We start from the raw sequence: 15825 nt of genomic DNA, 5'->3' as shown, positions 1-15825 counted from the left end.
AGTTTAACTCTTGAGTTCTTGTCATATTTTATCACCATATTTTATGCCCTGGTTACGGCCTTGTATGATCTTAAATTTTATACATAGGCCTCTTTTAACTAGCAGCATTTGTAAAAGGTATTTCACTGCAAAATTGCACATGTCACATTCACTTTTCCTGAGCAATTTGATCTTTTCTCAGTGTGTATTTTTGTGTGTCAGAGTCCATATTATGAGAAGAATCACCCTCTCTAAATATAAATATAAAAAACATCATTTTTTGGTAAAAGAATTAGCTGTTGTTACTAAATCTGAAGTATATTTATCCATTGCTCACTTAGATGCAATGCTTTTTCTTATGAGCCTGTAGATTACATGATGTTTTATTAACAAAGTTCGGGAGGAGCACGTCAGATACTTAGCCTAATTAGACACAAGTGGTACGCCATCAGGCTAATCAACACAAGGGTACAAATACAGCTGACATACCTCCTTTCATTTGACGGCTAATCAGCATCCCTCCACCACCCCTTCTCCACCATTATCACCAAAGTTCACTACACAGTAGGGGGGATACTCTGGGTTCGGGCAATTCCCGAGCTCGGAGCCCTTCCCCAGGACAGCACGCCAACAACGTATTACCATACTCGCCAAATACGCATTACGTTACTCGTGCTAAATATATGTAAGTGTGAACTCGTGAAATAATACATTAGTGAATCTCCTCTCACTTGAAGAGCACTGGTACGGCTTTTCTCCCGTATGAATTCTCTCATGTTTTTTCAAGTGAATCAGCGAAACTCGTTCCACAGTGTGTGAGCACTTGTAAGGTTTCTCTGTGAATCCTCTGGTGTTTTTTTAAGTTGCCAGATGTAATAAAGGTCTTTACACAGTCAAAGCACATATGACGTCTCACACCAGTATGAATACTCTCATGAACTTGTAAAGTTTGCAGATGTGTAAAACTCTTTCCACAAAAAGAGCAAAAGTGAGGTTTCACAGCAACATGAACTTTAAGATGTGTTCTTACGCATGATGAAAAACAAATGTTTTATCACACTGATCACAGCTGACTGATCTCACTCCAGTGTGAGAGAGCTGATGATTTTTAAGTGAGCTTTTGCACTTGAAACTCTGTCCACACTGAGAGCATGTGAACGGTTTTTCTCCACTCTCATGTGATCATTTATGTGTCCTTTCTGAATGAAACTCTTTCCACTCTAAGTGCAGGTGGAAGATCGTTTGATCCAGCTTTTTTTCTGTGTGAAATTCTTTTCATTCTGTGAAATGACTGCGTTTCCGTCTTCACTGGTGAAACGATGAGGTTTTTGAAACTGATGCTGCTTGTCTTCATTCACTTACATGGAGTCTAAAGTCAACATATTACATTTATTTATTTACAGGGGCAATGCACATTAATAAACATAACTGTAAATGTGCCAGAATTAGCCCAAAAGGCTATTTTTCATCTGTAGACCCTTGACAGAATGTTAAAAGGTCACCCTAAAAACAAAGACAGAGCATCACACATATACACATCATATGGAGAGAGAGAGAAAAGAAAAAAAAAAAGAATTTTTTTTTTCTTTACAGAAACATAAATTCACACACAAACAAAATCGCTACTAATATACAAAATATAAGTAAATTATCTAAAACAAAGTAAACATTTGAGGGAAAGGAGAGAGAGAGAGAGAGATGGCAACAGGAGAAGGCAACATAGCCAAGAGCAATTAGCACAAGGAAGTCTATTGTCAAGAATGCAATACTAATGTTGACAATGCTGAGTTGTCAGTAACCATTTTTTAAGATGAGACTGAAAAGAACCAAAAGTATGTAATCGTTCTAATTGTTGATGGGATGGAGTTCCATTGCCTTGCAGCTTTGATTGAAAATACAGACTGACTGAATTTACACCTTTTGACAGGAATAATACAGTCCCCTCTTTCCCCACCCCTTGTAGATCAGTGAGCAGTTGTTCTAATATTCACAAACTGTTAGTCATAGTCTTAAACAGCAGACAAATATGTACATATTTGATCAAGTTATCCCAGCTTTGCAAATTGTATTTTTTTTTAATATTGAACAATGATGAAACTGAACTGATTACTTATCAAGAGTTTTTAGTGATTGTTTATGCAAAGACTCTAATGGTTTCAGAGTAGTAATACTAGCTTGCGACCAAGTAGTTAAACAGTAAGTAATATGAGAAATAATCATGGAATGCATATACATCAAAGCGGCCTCAGACGACATATAATCACAAATAAATCTAAAATTTGATAAGCTAAATTGTTCCGGTTACAGACCTTTTTAACCTGCGCCAAGGTACTTATATTCAGATACAACTTGTAATCTTTCCCCTGATACAAATACATCTGGCACTACACTTAAACTCTTAGTTTTGGTAATGAACATACACACTGTTTTAGAGATGTTTAACTGTAAGCAGCATTGTTCTAGCCAAGCTGTAACATGAACCAGGGATTCTGTAAGTTCATTTGCAACTTGTGACACACTACTTCCATGTATATAAATGACAGTCTCATCAGCATACATTTGAATGTTAGTGTTAGGTCAGACGGATGGAAGATCATTGATGTACAACGTAAAAAGTAAAGGACCCAGAATAGATCCTTGTGGAACACCAGTGGATATACTTAGGGGAGCTGACTTATATATGACTTGTATACTAACATACTATGTGCGACCTGACAAGTATGATTCAATCCATCTTAAAGTATGTGGAGAGAAATTAAAACTTAATAATTTAGAAATAAGAATTCTGTGGTTTACGGTGTCAAAGGCCTTCCTGAGGTCAAGAAACACAGCCTCGATGACCCCTCCTTTATCCAATAGAGACTTGACTTTTTCAGTGAAGTAGCAATTTGCCATCTCCGTTGAATAGTTTGCACTGAAGCCAAACTGCATTGGATGTAAAGCAAAACAACTATTATTTAAATAATTAGTAATTTGTGCAGCCATCGATTTCTCTGCAACCTTTGAGACAATAGGTAAAATACTAATAGGTCTGTAATTACTAGCTGAGTGAGGATCGCCAATTTTGAATATAGGCACAATAACAGATGACTTCCAAGCACAGGGGAACATCCCCTGAGAAACTGAAAGATTGATCATTTTAGTGATAGGATTAACTAACGACTCACTAAGCTCTTTAAGCATTACCACATCCATACCAAATATATCCTTTGTTCTGGATGGTTTAAGAGATATGATTGTTCTTATGACGTCTGATTCAGAGACTGCCCTTAGAATGAGGGCTTGTTCCACTGTATTAACTGGATAAACTTCTGTACACTTAGGGGAGAAATGTTGTGCAATTGTGACTACCGAGTCAACAAAGTAATAATTAAGTGCTTCGGCTACATCAGCTGGATTGTTAGTCAGCTTCCCGTTAACCATCAATTCAAGTGATGACCTATCTTTTCTTTTATCACCGTTTAAGTAGATCAATTTATTCCAGATTGTATTATGTAGACGAAATACTTCCAAGGCACTCACGGGGTAAGATAAAAAGCCTTTAATGTGCTGGGCTTAAATCATTACAAATAGTTAAAAGTAGATCTATGCGTTTCGGCACAAAGCCTTCTTCAGGACACACATCAATTGCTCAAACAGGTGTTCTTTTTGTTTATCCAAGACAGCTGGTTAATATGTAGGTGTGGCTAATACTAGTATCTTAGTCCAAAAAAAAATATATATAAATAAATAAAAAACCTTTTATACATATAACAATGCAAATATCAAACCACACATCATCAATAGTACAAATTACAAAAATGGTAAAAAATATTTTTTTTCATTAACTCCTGGGGACTTATTCCAGATTGTTTTAGAATTACCTCTAGCCTTATTAATTATTCTCAGGAAAAAATCAGCCTTTGCTTTTCTCAGGGTCTTTACCACCTTGTTCCATAACGTAACAAAATGTTGTCTATCATGAGTAAACTTTGATCTATTTGCAGTTTTTAAAGCAAGATCCCGTTTTTCATTCATTCTAAAATATCTGAATTCATCCAAGGGACAGTATGTTTTTTATTTTTAGGATTAAATTTACAACTGAAATCTTTAATAGTACTCTCAAATTTTTTGGAGAATATTCGTCTGTCTTCATCCTGATCTTTTCCGATTAATAAATCATCCCATTCAATCTGATGGACCGCCCTTCTGAAGTCATCTAGTTTGCGTTTTGGAATGCCATAAGAATCATATTTCCTTACGAATTAACTGAATCTCTTGCTAGATCATTTTCTGGCCACTAAAATCAAATTGTGGTCAGAAAGGCCTGTTAACATATTAAAAGTTTTTAAATTCTCTCTGCTCGGTTACTAAAAATTAAATAAATTTAAGACCTTGTCGAGTTAGTTATTCTTGTAGGCCCATTAATCATTTGCTTCAAATCGAAGTGATCAGTTATCTGTCTGAGATTCTTTCTAACAGTTTTATCGTCCCAATTAATATTAAAATCTCCCATAATAATAACTTCTTTGTTGAAATCACACCGTTTTAGTAATTGTTTCAAGTTTTCATAAAAACTAATATTAGAAGATGGTGGACGATAAATTACAATTAATACAAAAGACATCTGTGGTGATAGTATAAGGTTCAGACCAATACATTCCAAATTTATGCAATTTTGCCCAGGCAATTTCATTACACTGGATGCCAGTTTTCACATAAATCATAACTCCACCTCCCTTAGAACCAACTCTATCTCTCCTATACAATTTAAAACCAGGTACTTCTAATGCTGCAGACGGAGAATTTTCATGAAGCCATGTCTCAGATAAACAAAGAAAATCTAAATTAGAGTCTAATAAAAGATGATGAATTTGATCACTTTTTGATATTATACTTCGTATATTCAAATGTCCACCAAAGAGACCCTTTGGCTTGACTTGACCCAAATTGTTCTTGATTGATTTACTGTCTGAATGAACCCCCATTTCCTATTTTTAAAATACCTTGATTTACAACTTTCCTTTTTACATTTTGTATAGACTTTGCAAACACTTGTGAAGTACCTAAATCAGAGTTCACAGGAACTGTTTGGTGACTCGATCGGCGCACAGGAACCCAGGCCTGCTGGGTTTAGTGATAAGGAAAATGTGATGCATTATTTTTTCAAATAAGTGTCATCATAGTGTCATTCGTCACTGTCTGAGTTAATTAGTGATCACTATTCAGTCAACTTTTTTAAGTTACATTTTTTAGTTTTTAGTTTTAATTTAACACACATTTACCTTTAATGCATAGCCTAGCATAAAAAGAGGCTCACAAGTAAAAAAAAAAACTTTCATTCAGACACTGTTAAGCATTATGTGATCTGAGTAACACTATATCAACATTTTTTGGATGAGTTCATGCATGTTTACTTGATCTCCTTTACTGAACACCTGACTTCGCACACACAGTGGAGATATTTATAGAGCATAATGGAGTAATCTAGAGTTGGTTTTACAACTCTTAACCCCACAAGGTGGATCCCCTCAGCCTATGATATTTACATTTCAACAAACCATTTGTATTACAACCAAGCACAAACATAATGTTGTTGGCTTATGTTGGTAGTTTAGTGTTGAAGAATGTTAAATGAGCTTCTTGGACATGAGTTAAAGAAGATGCTCCCTTGGATCTGGTATTTGTGACGTTTTAGACACTTAATTGCCATTAAAAATACTCACAATAACAATTTGACCATATAATGCTCCACACGTCATGTAAACAAACTACAATTTGCAATGTTTATTGTCATACTGTGATTTCCTTCCATCACTTTGGAAAAAAGTTTTACTTGCTCAAGCATTGAGGAATTTATTTGAACTTTGTTTAAAGATTAACTGCGACACCTGTAATTGTAAAATATGAACGAAGACCAGGTTGATATAAAAAGAAAGCATATAAAAGCAGCTAGACCAGTTCATGAATGATCTCCAGTCGCTTCATGCGTCACTGGGGCTGTGTGCTAAATACTTTCTGTAACTTCCTGGTTGAATCAGATGATCTTTGCTGCGATTACTGGATAGCAGGAATTCGATGTTTCTCCACCGATTTAAATAAATAAATAAATACATAAAAAAGAAGTAGGAATACTAATAGCAATAAAATAAGAATATTTAGAGGTCTCTCAACTCACAGGTTTTGAGATGTGGATTCAGGTGAGTGTGAATGCTGTCAAATATATGAAACTGAATTGCATTTCCTGATACAAATTACAATTTTGCACATTTTTTTTTTTTTAATTACTAACTTTCAAAATTTGAGTGAAAAGTTAAAGTCTGTGTTGTTCGTTGCGATGCTTTTGGGTTGCTTTTATTGATTGTTAACAAATAAAACTAACTAAAAAACAAAACAAAAAGGTTAACAAAAAAATCTCAGATTTTCAATGTGGTCTCAAACTTTTGGACTACAGTGTATTCTATCATTTGTTTGTTCAGTCAGAATTACATGTTTAATTAGTATGTTTTTATATCTCCTGCAGATCTCTCTTCTGAAACTCTGAAATAAGAAGTGAGTTTTGTAACATACAGACAGTAAAATGACAAGAAAACAAAAAGAAATGTCAGTTGAAAATGCAACTGAAAAGAATGAAATGCAGAAAAAGGAGAGTGCACTGAGAGATGAAGTCAAACCTGCACAGAAGGAAAAAACAGAGAAGGAAGGGAAAGAAAATGCCTGTGGATTTAGAGAACATTTAAAAGTGCACCAGACGAACAGCTCTGACAGATTTCGACCAACTTGTAAGAAAACATACATATTATATAATATCATGTATCTCATGATGTGGATGTTAATGATTATAAGAGTTGAGAGCATTGGTTCCAAACTGATGTTTGTCTTCATGTCTTCTAGTTTCTCTTGATCAAGACAGACCTGCATAGTGTTGTTCTGATGTGACAGAGAAATTCAAAGATGAAGTAAGAAATTCCCAACTCATGCATAAAGGGAATAAATCTATAAATCACAGTATAAATCCTGATATTGTGTTTTCTCTTTAGGAAGCTGCAGTTAAACTGGCAGAATGTTCATCAAGTCCATTTCAGTCAATGATTCACAATGAGACTGGAATACAAAGGTGTTTTTTTTTAAACCTGAAACGCATCCAATTATCTACTTGAGTGTCTTATTCAAGTGCACTATGATCCCATTGAGTTGCTTGAACCAAATTAATGTCTGTATTATTTTTACAGAAAAATTATTTATGAGAGGTCATGTAAGTGTCAATGTACGTGAACAAGTGTCTATGTTCTTAGTCATTTTGGCCATTGTATAATTTGCTAATTTCTGTGTTTATTATTTTATTTTTTGTTGATGGTGTTTTTGCACTGCATCAGTGCACAATAAATATTATACAATTATAAAAATGTGTCAGTTGATTTACACCTCCAGCAGAATGTTCCAAAATTTGAGCAGCTATATGAAGAAAATATATAATTGAACTTTTGCTATACTTTCAGGAGGTTTACATTGTACTGTCAGAATGTTCCTGCTGGTCTATAGAATACAACCAATAAAAAATACAGTAGCCTACTTTAAGAGTTAGTTTTCTAAGTTATTTACAAGTGTTGTAATGAAATAAGCAAAGATAAGAACATGAAAACAAAACTGTTATTTTCACATTCAACCACTAGATGGCAGAAGTTAATTTCAGAGCAAACTCATGTCTGTTTTATTGAACGTAGCCTACATTAAAACCTAAGATGATACAACTTGACAAAAAAATAGCAAACCAGACTGTGTGTGCGCGCGCGTTTTGTGACAAATAAGGGACATAAATGTGTATAATGACAAGGGTATGACAGGTATTACAAGGAGAAGGTGACTTTTCAGGACATTACCCCATGTCCCCACTTTTCAAAACGCTTATAAATCACACATAATGGAGTGTATTGGAAATCTGGTGTCCCTACCAATATCCAGCGTCTACCAAACCGTCCTTAGCAATAATTTTGATCCAACAATTAAATATATGTATATGTTTTTGTCATTTCAGACGCATCTGAAAGGTCATACCATTGACACATACTTAAGAAGTTAAAGTAAATACGTTAGAAAACTGCACGCTTTCAAGGACGCGCATTTAATACACGGGAGGACACCGGACGAGAAGCGCAGCGCCGCGTTTAGAACAACTCACAGGGATTGCACCCAATTCAAGACAGCAGTCTAAAACAGTAAATATAAAAGCCCTCTTCAGGAATTAACAAAGGTGCATCGATGAGTTTGAAGGACGGTGTTTGACAAAACAGAGCAAATGGAAAGAGAAAGCGCGACCTATGGCTATTAGATACAGACAGAAAGACAAACATTGTGCTGAAAGATACACAATCTTCCAGCATAGGATAAAGTCATTATGAACATTAACAATAATTTGGGACAAATATAATGTGGATTTTATGGTAAACTATGTAAGTGGCACACTGTGGTGCAGCAGCATGCGTCCTGAGTCGCCGCGGACAGTCTTTAACTTTAAATTAATGTTGTTCAACTGAATGTACAAATCAAACCGGTAGCTAAAATATCCACATAATAAAAAACAACACTAATATAAGAGCGTGCAGTTTATCTGTCAATCAAATGTGCATGAAAGGTCCGTTACTACAGCAACAGCAGAGTTTTCTTTCAGAATCTGGATCGATTAATATTAAAATAAAGTGATGCGTGATAAAGACACCCAGCACTTGTGTAATTGTTTGTTAAACATAATAATAAAAAAAAACTTCACATTATGAATATGTTGGCTACCATAGGCTATAAATAAAGACATTAGGTGACATGAAACTGTTGTCAAAGGTCTATCAAAAATGCAATAATGATTGGGTTGTTGGGCGGGGCGGGGCGGGGCGGGGCGTGTCGGGGGGGGTGTTTGTGTTGGGTTTATGTCCCTGTTTACTACGCGCCGGAGAACAGCACGTGACCTACAAAAAGAAAAACAAGAAGAAGAAAAAACAGGATTGTTATGCGGCTACTGAACAGATAAATATCTTTAAGAAATATGCCAGTTTTTGAACACGTTATGGGACGTCCCAAATTAAGTAGGCTACTATTGAAGGAGGGTGTAAACATTTTTTTTTTTTTGCTACAGATTAAACGTGCTCTGCTGGATTCAGACGAAAAAAGTGTGTTTCTGTGGACATTGCTTTAATTCATCGTCGTGGATCTTAAAGCTAATAATACGGTGCTTATTTGTAAGTTTCATTGTATTTAGTAATTGCTTTTTAGTAATTGCTTTTTTTTAATTTAATTTTTAAGATTTGTAAAGCTGTGGCGTCTTCTTAAAGTGATGCAGGAACCTTTCGACATATTTATTGTTTATGTGTTGATATCTGAAAGACTGAAATTTTTATGTAGCCTAATGTTCAGAGAAAAAAACTAAAACAAAACAATGCCTCGCAGTTTATTTACTGCAGTTTGTTCGGCAAAACACAGAAAAGAAGGAAAAATTAGAGGAGACAAATGAAGAGGAGGAGGGATGAACATTCACAAGCCAGAGGATCAAAACCAGCAAATGCGGAGAATATTGTTAAAAGGAACAGTATGGAACTTATTGCGACTCCGAACTGTGAGTATTTAATAGTCCTGATGAATCCTTGATGAATAGATTTAGGACTTGCACAGAAATCACAAATAGTGATATATTAAGTCACTTTTTGCGATGTGTCTATCACTGGAGTAACTTGTTCAGTAAGTGATAAAGCACTTAAAATCTATATAGCCTAAGGATAAAGCAGTATTATTTTTTGTGTGTTTTCAGTGTCTCATGATGCAGACAGACCAGAGAGACATTTTGATGTATCAGAATCAAAGACGAGGTGAGTGATGCAGTTTATTTACAGAGACAGACTAAGTTTGAAATGATTGAAGTTGTTTTTCTTTAACGTTACTGAGAATTTAGCTGATCTTCAGTTGCTCAAATCTCCAGCAGATCATCTGAACACCAACCAGACAAACCTCTATGAATCTCTCACATTTCTTCAAATTGAGCTGGAATAGAGGCCTGGCTCCATCCAATCAGGAGCTGTTTCGGCAGCTTGGTATTAAAAATCCACATGTTTATTTAGAAAGTAGAAAGCATGTAAGTCTTGTCAGTTTACTGTTTACAGCAAAGGAATTTTCCATATTGATTTTTTACAGGTGTTTTATTTTGCATGTCATTGAATTGTGTTTTAGGGTTAATGGAAATGTCTGTAAAATTAATGGATAATGTCTTAGCAGAAAATTGAATATTACTAGTATATTTTCCGTAGTTTTTTTATTTTTTATTTTAACAGTGTTTTCGCTGTTTTCTGTGCACACAGAGAGCACATATCAGACATTATTACTGAACTGATCTTAACTGAGTTACAATAAAATGTCTTAAAGAGTGTAAGTTGGGAGAAAAACCAGAGACAACAGCTTCGTAAACCTGCTGCTGTCTTGTTGTCATTAATGTTTATTGGGAAAAAAACAAATGCTTTGCATTAATATTGACTTAATTTATTTATACCTTTAATAAGGATTAAGCTATATTTAATTTATCATTATAGTATTTCATACCTGAAAACTACTGCTGCACAGCTAAAAGCACAGTTTTCTTTCATTTGTATCCTTGTTCAATTGTATTTATTTGCACTATCGCTCGTAATTTGTTCATTAATTGTTCTTCTTTTATTACTGACTGTTTACTTGTCTTTTTTTCTCTTTCTTATTTTATTTTATTTTATTGCCCACCGGGAATGTTCACTGGTCCCACCTTACATGTATTCAAAATTATTGTGTATATGTAAATATTGTGTATACTGTATGTACAATCTGCTTTAGAATTTTTTCATAAATGTGTAACTTTGTTGTAAAGATGTAAAATACAACTGCTGTAAATTGATGTGTAGTGCCACAGGATGAAGTATCAAATATGACAAATGCTCTTTTTTACAGGTCACGTGATTAAAGACAGAAAGTTTTCCGGTCTGTTGATGATAACACACATCACGTGTAACTAGTGTATGTTTCTATACTTTATCATAAATCTGATTTTAAGCCTTTTAGAGAAGTATGTGTCACAGAGAGTCTTTGCTATAAAAAAAAAAAAAAACTGATGACAGCTATAAATAAATAGCTTACTTTTTAGAAAAATGTGTTGTTATTTCTCACTGATTGCATGCTTCATGACAGTGATAAAGGATGAAATATCTGATAATTCTACAGCTGATAATTTCTTTATTAAATTATCATTATTTATTATCAGTACAAAAACAAACTGTTTAAATTATTCACCAAATCACAAAGTGAGGCTGAGGACCGCAACTATCTGATTATTCAGCCAAAAATAAAATCTTACCATCATTTCCTCATGGTTCCAGTATTGCTTTGGTACACATAACTAAATGCTTCAATGTTTATGTGGTCTCATATTCATATTTCTCCCAATGAATAATATAATTAATGGTTGCAGCCAGATTTAGGTTGAAAAAGGTTGAAAAGGTGGAAAAAGACAATGGCACCATCTAGAATTAAATCTGCAGGTGGTGGCAAACGTCCACTGTTGTGATTGGCTAACATCTTTGTATATGAAATGACAAATGAGCATTACAAATGGAACTCTCTTGAAAACGGGAGTTTTGACAAAAATGCAGAAATCACTAATTCGTGATGTTATGGTTTTCCTGATTCAAATCCCAGCATTTTAGAAGGGTAGAAAAAGTTATTCGTATTTTAAACCAGAGGATTAGTTTTGAGTTCTGACACTTGCAGTAGGCTTTATTTTTATTTGTAGTGTTATGCTACGTGTAAATCAAGAACATTTTGCAAAGAGACATGCAAAGAAAGAGCGAGAACAGACACATCCAGTAAAATGAGAAAAATTCCCCTGAAGCAAACAATTCTGGATACAGTAGCCTAATGGAATATGCCTGCTTGTCTAACATTGAGTGACGTCCATATATCACCTGCTTGAACATGTTCCTACCTGGGAGAAGAAGGCTAAGACAAATGTTTATATGATAAAATATTTAGGAATGTGAATCACACACACACACACACACACACACATATCTGTTATGCAAAATACCAAAATATAAAAAAAAAAAAACATGGCATCTAACATTGCAAACAACAATAATATCAGAGAAGGACTTTAACTGTAAGCGACACAAGCATAAAGCAAATAAAGGGAACTATAATAGCCTAAAATCTTCAGTTTGGTAAAAATTTAACATGTACATTTTTAATCAGTGTATTCGTTTACTCGGGCATGTTGCCAACCTATATCTTCAACACTGTCAATGACCAAAAATCTAAGAAGATGTGTTTAAATGATTTCTCACGCAAAATTAGCTTTGCGTGAGAAAGCACGTACGATGTTTTTTTTTTCTTTTGATTATTTAGTCGAGTTAGTTTTGCTGATCTGGGGTGCGTTTCCCGAACAACGACGTAACTCGCTGATTAACCACCATAGTACGATGCATTGTTTTGGAAACGCAATAGCTAGTCACGACTGTTTCCCGAACACAGTCGCATCTCCGTCATTTGAACCACATTGGTTCAACAACATAGGTCCATTGGTAATGACGTCACGCGCATGTGTTGGAGGAATAACTTCTGTTATTTAACTGATTAGAGATCTCTGCTGTATTGAACATGGCACCTACTGACTGATTTACTATTTTTTGGTCCCTGTCATTTTGCTTTATTTGATGTTTGATTCATCGCGAGTTCCCTCTTACGTCACACTCGGGGGTTCCCTTAGGCATTTATGCACATGCGCACTTTTCAAAAACGGCACTTACAAAAATACATAATTAAAATGCATTTTATATTTAGATAGAATGGAAGATACAGATAGTACTGCATGTTAGCTTGCTTGTTGTGCCCAAGAGTATATTTATTTAAGCCCATATATCTTATTAACAAGAAAGTATGCTTCTAACCACAGGTGGAGGGCTGCAGTTCCAACCACGCAAGTTTGTGACGCTGATTGCGAATGTTCGTTTGAACTATGGTTTCGGGAAACACCGACTCGTTGAACTATGCTGGTAACGACGGAACTTGCGACCATGGTTGGCTAACGATGCTTTTGGGAAACGCACCCCAGATTTGCAGATCTGGCAACAACAGCATATTTTTCTGAGCACTTCGCTGACAGCTTTATCTCGCGCATGAAATCACCTGTATGCATGCCAGCAAACCACTGAGAATGCTCTACAATCCCGACGAGTCACAGCAATGCAGCCGAGACGCCAAAGCTGCTGTGAATCCGCTTGTCGGGAAGCTTCATCACTGGCACAGAGATTTATTTTGCAAATAAATAATTTTACTTATTCCAACATTTTCCTACATCTCAAATGACAATGGATCAATTTATAATCAGTTTATACTCATTATATTCTGGTGGGGAGAGCGGGGCACAACGTAACACTTGTTGACTTTATCAAGTTGTGTAAATCCACATGGGGTTCAAAATATAATTTTTTATCCACAGTAATTGCACACTTGTCTAGTACAAATATGTGGCTTTGTTTCATAATTACAGTGTAGTAGGCTGTAGTTTAGCAGGCACGTGCAGAAGGGGGGCTTTGGGGGCTCGAGCCCCTCTCGGACAAATAGCAATGATATTAGCAAAAACTAAATGCATTTGAATTCTAATTAACATGACAATTTGTACAAAACAGTAACTAATTGCTCAAAAGTTGGAAAATTCCTGTTTATTTTTTACATATCTGTCAATCTGAGGCTAGATACGGGTTGCGTGCGTTTTGCTTGATGACTGATATTCTACAGTCTGTTCAGAAACTCTCTTTCAGTGAGTGCCTATGGGTCGACGGAAGGAAAAAATAAACCAAACAATATTTTAAACATTTTTCATCAAAAATCAAAGCTAGTGTGTCGATTTAATTAAAAATTCTAATAGCCTATTTTATAATAATAAATATTTCATCAATGCCCATTACTCATGTAGCTGCACCAACAAATCATGATCTGGCACAAGAAGTTCAAATTTCATTGGACAATATGTGAAGTGGAGCGGTTATTTTCCGGTCTTATTCATAAATCGGTTGAAAATTACATGGGACAGGCGAGTTTATTTGTGGAGCGATCTGGATCTGCGGTTTGTCTCATTTTATAAATTACATCGCTGGGAAAATGTATGCTAAGTGACTACAGAAGCACGGCACAAAACCGTGCAGCGCCAAAGGTCGCAATAATGGCAATCAGTAGGCTATTCAATTCACTTTTTGTGTATGATATTATACACCGTTTACTATTTGATGAAACTATCATAGTTATTCAAGCCCAAGTGCCACCTACAGGCCTATTATGTGAAGTGTAGGCTGGCGAAATGGTGATGTGAAAGGACTTTATTATATTACCATTTTTGATAATTATGCAGCATTATGAAAGTGTCTTATGCTCATCAAGCCTGCATTTATTTGATCAAAAATACAGAAAAACTGTAGCCTGATATTGTGAAATATTATTACAATTTAAAAGAAATGTTCTATTTTACTATACATTTATTTTAATAAAATATTTATTTCTGTGATTCAAAGCTGAATTTTCAGCATCATTACTCCATTCTTCAATGCAAGGTCCTTCAGAAATTATTCTAATATGCTGATTTCAATGTTGGAAACAGTTGTGCTGCTTAATTTTTATTTTTATTTTTATTTTTGGAACCTGTGATACTTTTTTGGGGGTTAATTGATAAAAAGTTAAAAAGAACAGAATTTATTCAAAATAGAGATGTTTTCTAACAATATCAATCTTTACTATCACTGTTTCTATCAATTTCACAAATCCTTGCTGAATAAAAACTAATTTCTTAAAAAAATAAAATGAAATACTGACCTCAAACTTCTGAAGGGTAGTGTATATTGTTACAAAAGTTTTTTTAAATAAATGCTGTTCTTATTTAACTTTTTATTCATCAAATAATCCTGAAAAAAAAAGTATCACAGGTTTTCAACATTGCTAATAAATCAGCATTACATAAAATGCATTAAGTATATTCAAATTTTGATCAAATAGTCAAGTCAAGTCAAGTTGAGCTTTATTGTCATTCCGCTACATGCGGGGCATACAGTGGAACGAAATGTCGTGCCTCACAGGACCACGGTGCTACATAAATACAGGCATACAACAATGGAGTAAGACAATATAAACCTATACACAACTATCCTACTGATAGATTTTGACTATAAATATACTATCTATAAAAAGTACCTATACAAACTAAAAAATACAAACTATACAAACTATACGAATGCTTCAGATAAATACTGTACATGTGCAAGGAGAAACATTGAGTTCAAGCAGCTGGCTGGGGAACAGTGCAGGATGATTTGTAGTGCATGAGCATGTAAACATACATATATTACTGAGTTCTTTTGTGGGATTTGTGTACACACAGCAGTGTGTGTGAAAAGTGACTAGTGCGCATAGAGGAGGAGAGTGTGCTACTACAGGTGGTTTGTACAGGCCCACTCACCTGTGTGTAGCACACTTGAATTGCACGTTACATGTTACAGGAGGTAGGGGTTTGTATGGGGGTTCAGAGAGGCGGGGTGATTTGAGTTCAGGGCTCTCACAGCCTGGGGAAAAAGCTGTTGAGCAGTCTGGCAGAGCGGGCTCTGATGCTCCGGTACCGTCTTCCTGATGGTAGGAGCTGGAAGAGACTGTGGGAGGGTGTGTGGAGTCCTTCACGATACTATTGGCTTTGCTGGAGCATCGTGTGAGGAAAATATCCAGGATGGAGGGAGAGGGGCACCGATGATCCTTGCAGCTGTGTTCACTGTCCGCTGGAGGGTCTTGCGGTCTGCTGCAGTACAGTTCCGTACCAGACAGTGATGC

General features: G+C 35.3%; 1 protein-coding gene and 2 long non-coding RNA genes across 4 annotated transcripts in view; 2 read left to right on the top strand and 1 right to left on the bottom strand.

Moving 5' to 3' along the window:
• The window catches only part of LOC131529321 (gastrula zinc finger protein XlCGF8.2DB-like), a 65211-nt gene that overhangs the window by 14641 nt on the left and 34745 nt on the right, over positions 1 to 15825 (bottom strand). The window lies entirely within an intron of this gene.
• Positions 5949 to 7521, top strand: LOC131529324 (uncharacterized). Its single transcript, XR_009268057.1, has 4 exons — positions 5949 to 6158; positions 6482 to 6740; positions 6853 to 6917; positions 6999 to 7521. It is a non-coding gene; the product is annotated as an uncharacterized LOC131529324 (long non-coding RNA).
• Positions 8908 to 11325, top strand: LOC131529325 (uncharacterized). Of its 2 annotated transcripts, none has more exons than XR_009268059.1 (4): positions 8908 to 9188; positions 9430 to 9562; positions 9755 to 9812; positions 9923 to 11325. It is a non-coding gene; the product is annotated as an uncharacterized LOC131529325 (long non-coding RNA). The 2 variants fall into 2 exon arrangements; XR_009268058.1 differs by having other exon boundaries at positions 9397 to 9562.

The sequence above is a fragment of the Onychostoma macrolepis genome, chromosome 21 (assembly GCF_012432095.1).
Source record: "Onychostoma macrolepis isolate SWU-2019 chromosome 21, ASM1243209v1, whole genome shotgun sequence".
Classification (NCBI taxonomy): domain Eukaryota; kingdom Metazoa; phylum Chordata; class Actinopteri; order Cypriniformes; family Cyprinidae; genus Onychostoma; species Onychostoma macrolepis.
The sequence above is the reverse complement of the archived record's forward strand: the minus strand, read 5'-3'. Positions and strand labels throughout refer to the sequence as shown.